General features: G+C 40.8%; 1 long non-coding RNA gene across 1 annotated transcript; it reads right to left on the reverse strand.

Annotated features, from left to right (window-relative positions):
* Window positions 1-1,641: 1,641 nt before the first annotated feature.
* Window positions 1,642-8,729, reverse strand: LOC310755348. Its single transcript, XR_014544316.1, has 3 exons — window positions 8,604-8,729; window positions 6,414-6,494; window positions 1,642-3,354 (listed from the first exon to the last, which is right to left on the reverse strand). It is a non-coding gene; the product is annotated as an uncharacterized lncRNA (long non-coding RNA).
* Between the last annotated feature and the right edge of the window lie 84 nt (window positions 8,730-8,813).

Here is an 8,813-nt window from a genome sequence, read left to right on the forward strand (position 1 = left end):
GGACCTCTGGAACAAATTAAGTTCTTAACCAGAGGTACCACTGTACACATGACATAAGCCAGAATCCATATCTATCCTGTTGTTTCTTAATAAATATTGCATTTTGATGTGCGTCCATCTGTCCGTCCGTCCCCCTTAGCTTCCATCCAAATTAAGAAAAAGAACGACCTTCCTGCATTTTATGCTGGCAACATATACACAGCCATATTTTGGAGAGAGCTGCTGCCCCCTTGAGGAAGATGCCCGCAAGTTGAGGTAGCTAGCTGGGCATTAAGATGTCATGTGAGAATGGAATTGCCTGCAGTGCTGATAAAGAACAGAGCTTAATGGAACTGAAAAAATATGGGGCTGTTGCATCTTTCAACAGGATGTGATCTTGTGCGCATCTGGAAGAAGGCAGATGTTCAAAAGAGGCCATGCCTAAAATCTTTCTAGTCTTGTTTATCATTTGTGGTCCTATAAATAACTTTCTCTCCCATTTTTTATAGGAAGATCAGAAATTACAAGTTACAAGGATTATTTAATTACAGCATCTTACACACAAGGAAAGCAAGAGGAGAGGGCTCTGGTACATGGTGAAATAACACTAGGATATTTTAATGAGAGCATTTGCAGCTATTGTAGCATGCGGGCACAGAGGCTTCTCTGTTCAAAATGCCGAAGGATCTAGATGCGAAGGCAACTGCTGTGAGCTGACAAGCTGAGAGCACAGCAATTCATGCTGGCTACAAGGGTTATCATTGCTTGTTGCCCTAAAGCTCCAATCAGTGTGGGATGCCTGGCTGCATTAGAACAAGTTATTAAACATGTGGTTTCCTCCTTCAAGGCAGCTGGCAAATCTGGGCAGCTGATCCCATCAGCTTTTTTTAAAAAAAATGATATAGGGTTTATTTTTTTATTTTAAAAACCCTCTAAAACAGATCAGCAGCTACAAGGAGTTGAGATTTTCATGCCACTGTGGAATAAATAAACACATGAAGGAATAACAGGGATGGAATGAATCTCTCAGATCAGGCAGTTCATGCATGAATGTCACACCTCCCAAAAATATGGAGAAAAGGGTGAAAAGGGGCATTTCTTTTAAGTAAGCCATGTGACACAACTTAAGAGGAGAGGCTCTGGAATTCTTTGCTGAAAATCCACTCAAGTCTAAACCCTGTAATTGCAAAATCCCCACTCTGTGATTGGAGATTATGCAAATTTAACATTTGTACAAATTCACCTAGTTGACCTGCTTCTAGGGTAAGGGTCTGAAAATTGTTTCAGTCCAGTCCCTTGATCTCAGAGTTCTCTCTGCTTCCATTCAAGACCTATCAGCATGTCTTCATATTCCCCCTGCCCTCAGAATCCTTGGAGGACAGAACCATTCTTTAAACAAAATCCTAGATTGCAAGCTCTCTCTTACATCAGCTAGATTCTGCATTAAATGCCATATTGTGTTATATTGATCCCATGGAAGTGAATTAGCAGAGTCTTCTCATAAGAGGTACTGGTAAACAATATTTTCAATGCAACTTCTGAACCTGGATAATTTAACTGCTTGTCAGTAGGAATCAAATACCCCAAAGCCTATAGGTGTGTATTTTTAGCCTATTCTGAAAAATAACTTCCTTTGGAAATGAGGCAAAGCGGAGACTGTGGTGTCTTTATGATATATGGTTTATTTACACATATATACAACTTGAGCCTACAATGGAGACATTCCCAGTATTGCACTCCAAGAGGGTCTCTTGCTTCTCCCATGGGTCTAAAACAGAAATCAGTCATGCTCTCTGTCTCCTTTTTACAGCTTGTCACAGTTTTCTTGCCAGCACATCACTGCCAACCACCATCCTAAATACTCTGGCCTTTTGTCTCATGCTAATTACCTCTATACAGGAAGGAGGGGCTCACACCCCTCAGCTGTCCAGCACAGAGTAGCTACTTTGTTAATCGCCCATCTCCCTGCCTCTTTGCGTAACAACTCAGCCATTCTCAGAATTTGTTTTCCTAACGACTCATACTCTGCGATCACCAGGGTAGCCTGGCTTGTATTTTAGCATAAGCCCTGAATCCGGTGGTTCAGTGCTTGACACAGTTTAACTCCCCAAACCTTGGTTAATTCTAACTTTTATTGGACCTAGGAATTTAGGGTGTCTCAGACCCCACAAACTCATAAATTTTTTTAGGGCTTATCCACACCTCTGCTTGTTCCGTTGCTTAGCGCAGGGAAACCTACAGTTTAATGCCAAATTGGAACAAACAGCAATTGGGTTTTCTTCAGATTGCTGTTTGTTCCAATTTAGCACTAAAGAGTGGGTTTTCCAGAGGAAAGTGCAAAGGCAAAACTGCTCAGATCCATGCCTAGAAAATCGCTCAGACCTGTGTCTTTGGCTATTACCAATGACTGGATTTGCACAATATGCATCAGATCACATTAATGACTCAGTCACTTAACCTTAACATTTTGTAAGCTTATAATGCTTTTAGGATTTATGGAATTTCATTTAGAATATTCATAAATTCCAATATCAGCCACTTGACTCTGCAAAACTGTCATTAGGGCCCCCTTTGGTAGTAGTTTCCTGCCTCTCCTATTCTATGCTATATTTGGTCCCTTCCCCTGCAATAATCTGTCCCTACACAAGACTTTAGATGCCCCTGTGAGGGGTCAGCATGGGTGATTTCCTTTTAATGTATTTTTAAAACGAGAGGCAGGACTTCATAAAATTGCTCGACACAACTGTCTTCTTAAAAGGATGTAAAATTAAAGCGTAAAACACATCTCAGTGTAGCAGCGTTTATACTTGGAGTCCAGCAGGCGGCATCATTAAAAGAAACACAACAGAATAACCAGGTATCTGATGACACTTTCCTGTAACGGAAACTTCTGCCACGGTGCTGTGGCTTTCCCAGCCAAGTGAGATGGTTTCTTGGCACAGGGCAAGTGGAAGTATGGGCAATCCCTTAAACCAGGAGAGCTAGGCATATATCCCTGTTCAGACATCATGGTCACTAGGTGGCCTGGGGCCAGGCACTATTGCCTAGCCTATTCTACTTAGCAGGGCTTTTGTGAGGACAAAATGGAAAACACGTACACCACCTAAGATAAATGGTAAGTTCCTACTATGGACTAAAGCTCAAAATGTGCATAGAATGCTTTTTCACCCTCAGTAGCATATTAAAGAAAGGATCAGGGAGACCTTCTCTTGACAGGAGCAGATCCAGGACAATCCATCCATCTTATTGCTTGCAGTCACCTTTCTTATTGGATGTTAAGCAGCTACTAACCAGTTTTAGGCATAATTTCTCTATGGATCTTGGTTTCCCTTTTGTCATGGCATTTGGTACCAAGGTCTTTCTACATTTGGCATCCTGTTCAAAAAAACCAACAATCGTTTCACAAGTCAGATTGAACTTTGTGAATTTCAGATGCTCAGATTTTGCACTTGAAATTTAGCTTTGAGGGATCCTTTAAAACCCTTACATCTCAAGCATTGTTGATGACATTTTCCTTCAAAAAGATCGCTTTAAGCTGCCACCTTCAGGGAAATGACAGTACAGTGATACCTCGGGTTAAGAACTTAATTCGTTCCGGAGGTCCGTTCTTAACCTGAAACTGTTCTTAACCTCTTTAGCTAATGGGGCCTCCCGTTGCCTCTGCGCTGCCACCGTGCCATTTCTGTTCTCATCCTGAAGCAAAATTCTTAACTCGAGGTACTATTTCTGGGTTAGCAGAGTCTGTAACCTGAAGAATCTGTAACCCGAGGTACCATTGTACTTAACAGAGCAGGAGGTGCTGAGCCTGTATCTATGGCCCTGCAGCAGTGGGTCCTTCTGAAACTCCATATTTGAAAGCTAAGATAATATCACTTCATTAAGAACATAACAAGAGCATGCTAGATCAGGTCAATGGCTCATCTAGTCCCACATCCTATTCTCACAGGGGCTGAAACAGGGAGAAAGCAGCAGGCGGGATTCGAGCACAAGTGGCTCCCACCAACTGATATTCAAAAGCGTTGTTGCCTACAACTGTGGAGGCAAAGCATAGGCATTATGTTTAGTAACCATCAATGACACTCTCTCCCCCAAGGATTTGCCTAACCCTCTTTTAAAGCATCCAAGTTGGTGGCTATCACTGTCGCCTGTAGGAGGCAGTTTCCTGGTTTAACTATACACTTAATTCTTTTCCACCAAAGTAACTTTAATTAGAAGAATTCTGACTTCATAATTTACTTCTGTAGTATTTTCTCCTTCACTCAGCTTATTAATTGGCATCAAGGCGGCTTTTTCTACTTTTTTGACTGACTATTCTTTCTCAGTGGTGCCTCAGATCTGATGCCAGTAATTTTTTTGTTCTAGTTTCACCATGTAATCTTATTATGGCTTAAGAGTCATTTTCAGGTCAGAAGAATCAGAACATTAAACAAGTCCATACAAGTATTCATAAATACTGGACTTAAAAGAAGCCTCAGTTGTGAGCATTCGGATAACTCTGTAAGACAGTGCAATGAGGAGCAAATAAAAAACTAAGGGGGTCTGTATCAGTGATCTACTTGTTCAAATGATCTGACAACTTGACGTCCTTTTTCTAAAAACAGGCCACAAAATATGCTTTAAAACAAAATGTAACTGAATTCTCAATGTACTGCATTTCCAGTCAGTAAAGTTTCATAGCCTTCATGCTATGCCTTCCTTTTCTAATTTAATAGCCCACATTCTCTTCTCTGTGCTTTTATGAAGCAAGAATTGTCAAGTATGCAGTGGCTCTATCTATGATTTTTGTCACAGATTTAGGCCACATATTAATGGCATTTGCCTAGCTTTCTTAAGTTGTGACCAGAAGTAGCTTTGCAAGAGATAAAGAGTTGATTCCCCACAATTTGGATAAAAGGTATGTTCTTATTCTCTTTCGGATTCTTTTGTGGTGTCCTTTTAATTTTTCAGAAATGAGTATTTAATGTCTTTAAAAGAAAGAGAGAGAAAAGAAAATGTTTCCTGACTCTGTCTGTTAAAAAGTTTAAAGACATTTAATAATAATGGGCTGTATTATTGTTGTGCCAGCAGGAGCCAGCACAAATCCTCCCCTGTGTCCCTCAAATTGGTTCTGTGGGGTCGGGAGACCCCCCAGGAGAGCACATGGAAGGAATATAGTTCCATTGGGGAAGTTGAAATGCTTGCACCAATGGATTGAACACCTTAATAAAACACTGAATTCCACCAATAATATGAATAGTAATGTTACGCCTTAGTTCCATTACAGTCTATGCAACATTTGCCCCCCGCCCTTGACATATTTTATTTAAATATAGTACTTAAAAGACAGAAAAAGCACCAGACCTTCTTTTGGCTGTCCCACTGCAAATACAACTTGTCAAATGACTATGATATGCAATTAAAGGAAAGTAAAATGGTTGACCCTGCTTTATTAATTTAAACTCGCATTTAGGTTTATAGAAAAAACTTATTGCACGAGTATAGAGAGAGCACATTTTCTTAGGTTTTGAAAAAATAAGAAGAATTCAAACAGTCCATTAGTGTTTTTAGTTATCTAATGACAGATTGCTTTCCTCCTGGAGAGCAACTTTGCTGGAACCATCAAGAGGCAGGCCCTGCCTCACCTCCCTGACTCCTGATCCTTAGAAGAAAGAACTGTTCCTGCTCTCTCTGACATCTTTGCCTTCTGGCACAAACATGAATGTGTTTTAGATTCTTTTGAAATGTTAGCTGTATTTCTTTTGGCTTGAATTATCCTTTGTAAGCCAGCTTGGAGGCCTTTTTTGGCCAAAAAGCAGCATAGAAGTAAACTTCAACAGAACATAACTGTAATATAGCATGGTAGGAAAATGGTACAACGGTTGGTAAATATGTTTCATACAGCTATCTCTAGGTTTCCATTCAGTTAATGTATACACTTAATTTGTTCAGAAACAGGGCCAGTGTCAGCACCTGGAATAGCTGCACTAGCCTTAAAAAAAATATATTGGCCCAGCATTCAACTGTCCCAAGCTAGTGGGTCTATCTACCACTGACATTTCCCACAATCCTGACATTTATTTATTTATTATGTTTATATACCACCCTTCCTTCAAAATGAGCCCAGGATAGTGAACATGGTAATAGTATAGAACACATAGGGTAGCCTAAGGGTGGTGAGAAATTTAAAAGTGGGCTACATCCAAGTTCTCAGCGTTATTCGATAAAACTGTTGCCAGGTTAAGCCCGGCCTCATAAAAACAGAGAGAAAATACAGGAGATACTTTCCACTAGAAATGAAGCTTGCTGAAGCATCTGGCAAGCATTTAATGGACTTGCAGAACATGCTACAAAGTAATGGTAACACAAGATATACATACTGGTGAGGCCTTTCCTACAGAAGATACTGGTTATTGACTCTGGATCAAATTCTTGGCTGAGCCAGGACAATTTCCTACCTGCAGGTCTTCATGGATGCATTTGATGATGAACAGAATACTGTATTACATAGGCTTTCCAACAGCTCTCGCCATTTACCCCTGTTGAGATTTGAAGATGGGATAAAATAGCTAAATAGGATTCCTGTGTGCCTAACACTAAAGTGGATTGCTGTCCTGGCTAGCCAACTCATTGCCCTCAATTCCAACACGCCCAAGAAGACAGATTAAGGAGACATTATCTGATAACTCTGGGTTATTTTACACACCAAGAAACAAGAGTATGCATTGAAAGATTCCATGGGCTAAATTTCAGGACATGTGCAATCAGTAAACAAGTAGCAAGCAGGCAATGAAATGAAATGAATAGTTTGTACTTGATTTCCCAGATGCATCGGACATTTACAGCAATAGACATTATAGTGTTTGATTTTTAAATGCTTTTTATTTAGGGTTAAGTGGAAATATATCAGGTCTGATATGTAATCACTTTTGCTTGAAACAATGGTAAAACATAAGACTTTAGGATGACCTCTGTCCTGCCTATCATGTAGCAGTCAAACATTGTTCTCACTAAGTGAGATCTTGTCTAATTTTGGGAAGGGGAAAATAAATCTGGTGGCTTTCAAGCCGGTTCCCACTATCCCTGTGCTCTTACATTAGGTTTTTGGGTTTATGGCTGACCCTTTGGGTATTCTTTGTTTGCTAGCTCTTTAAAGCGTTAGATAATGGAATGCTACTTAAGATGTAAATAAATGTTAAAATGTCCCATGTATAAATTATGATTACATGCTGACAAATCTCAGAGACTTATGTTTAAATTGCCATTTGCAAAACAATATTACAAAGATCCCATTATACTAAAACTACACCCATTAATGACCTTATTTGTATTTTTTGCTTAGAAGGAAGCAGCATCTCGATTAAAGTAGCAGTAATCTTATCTAACTTTTGGCTGAATTGCATTGCCCCTTTATAGAATTACTGATTTAGGGCACATACTCATAATCATATATTATTTAGATTGCATCAAATATGCACTAGGCACTGTACAGAAATAATATACAGGATACACAATACCCTATCTTTGCAATTCAGAATAACGGCCTCTGAACTAAAACTGCCTGGTTTTGTCAAGCAATCATTAATGCCATTTCAAGTTACATCCTATTACTGGGAATGCAATGAAAGCTGGAGCAGCAGTTTATTATGATGGTTACATTGTGTTGAGACACCCAAGCATGGATTAGTTAAGAGCTGAGTAAGGTCAATGTAGTCTTCTGAAAATAATAGATTAAGAGTTGCTGTTTGGGTCTTTTATTGAACAGTTGTTATGGTGAGGCCTCCTAGTAGTTAAAAACTACAGAAACGTGTGTGGCACTGTGGTCTAAACCACTGAGCCTCTTGGGCTTGCTGATCAGGGAAGGTCGGCAGTTCGAATCCACGTGACAGAGTGAGCCCCCATTGCTGTTCAGAGCTTCTGCCAACATTGCTGTTCGAAAGCAAAGCAGGGCAAGTAGATAAATAGATATCGCTGCAGCAGGAAGGTAAACGGCATTTCCATGCGCTCTGGCTTGTGTCACGGTGTTCCGTTGCACCAGAAGTGGTTTAGTCATGCTGTCCACATGACCTGGAAAGCTGTCTGTGGACAAACGCCGGCTCCCTCGGCCTGAAAGCGAGATGAGTGCCGCAACCCCATAGTCGCCTTTGAGTGGAGTTAATTGTACCTCTTCACCTACCTAGTTAGAAACTCTGCGATGGAGAAAGATAAGTTAAAGCAGAAACAGTGCTAGATCGTTCAACATCAGCCAAACACCACCATGGAGCTGTAATCCCCACTATGAAGCAGTTACCGAAGAGGAAGCAAAAGGAACATCTCCACGTGGTCCAGCTCAGCAATTTTAGACTCTGGGCTTAATGGTTTTGCAGGAAGGAGGAAGCGGGGCTTCTCCTTAGATTGCAGTACGTTCCGTATGGGGTGAGCCAGCCCTGCTCATACTGTTAACAGGGACCCTGGACTTCTTCCTCCAAGTATTACTATTATATATTGATTTATACCCCTGACTTTTTCCTCTGATGGGACTCAAGGCGGTATAGCAGTCCCTTCCCTTCTATACTCTTTGCCCTTTAAACGAACAACTCCCTCTCGCCTCCAGATTTCTTATTAAATAATTATCTCTCGAAGTCTTATAGCGCAATCTATGCATGTACAGTCTACTGTGGCGTAAGTTCCACTGAGTTCAAGTTCCACGTGGGTCTTCTTATTCCCACGTAAGTAAGAGCAGGACTGCAGCCTCATAGACTGAAGCGTAACCTTTCTCTGCACTCCTCCTCCTCTGTCGCTTTCTGCTCGCGACCTCTCCGGCCCTACTCGGCAATGGCTCCGCCCACTTCCTTTGAAGGCGAGAGGAGACTCATTCT

This window comes from Podarcis filfolensis (genome assembly GCF_964270895.1).
Source record: "Podarcis filfolensis genome assembly, chromosome: 2".
NCBI lineage: Eukaryota > Metazoa > Chordata > Lepidosauria > Squamata > Lacertidae > Podarcis > Podarcis filfolensis.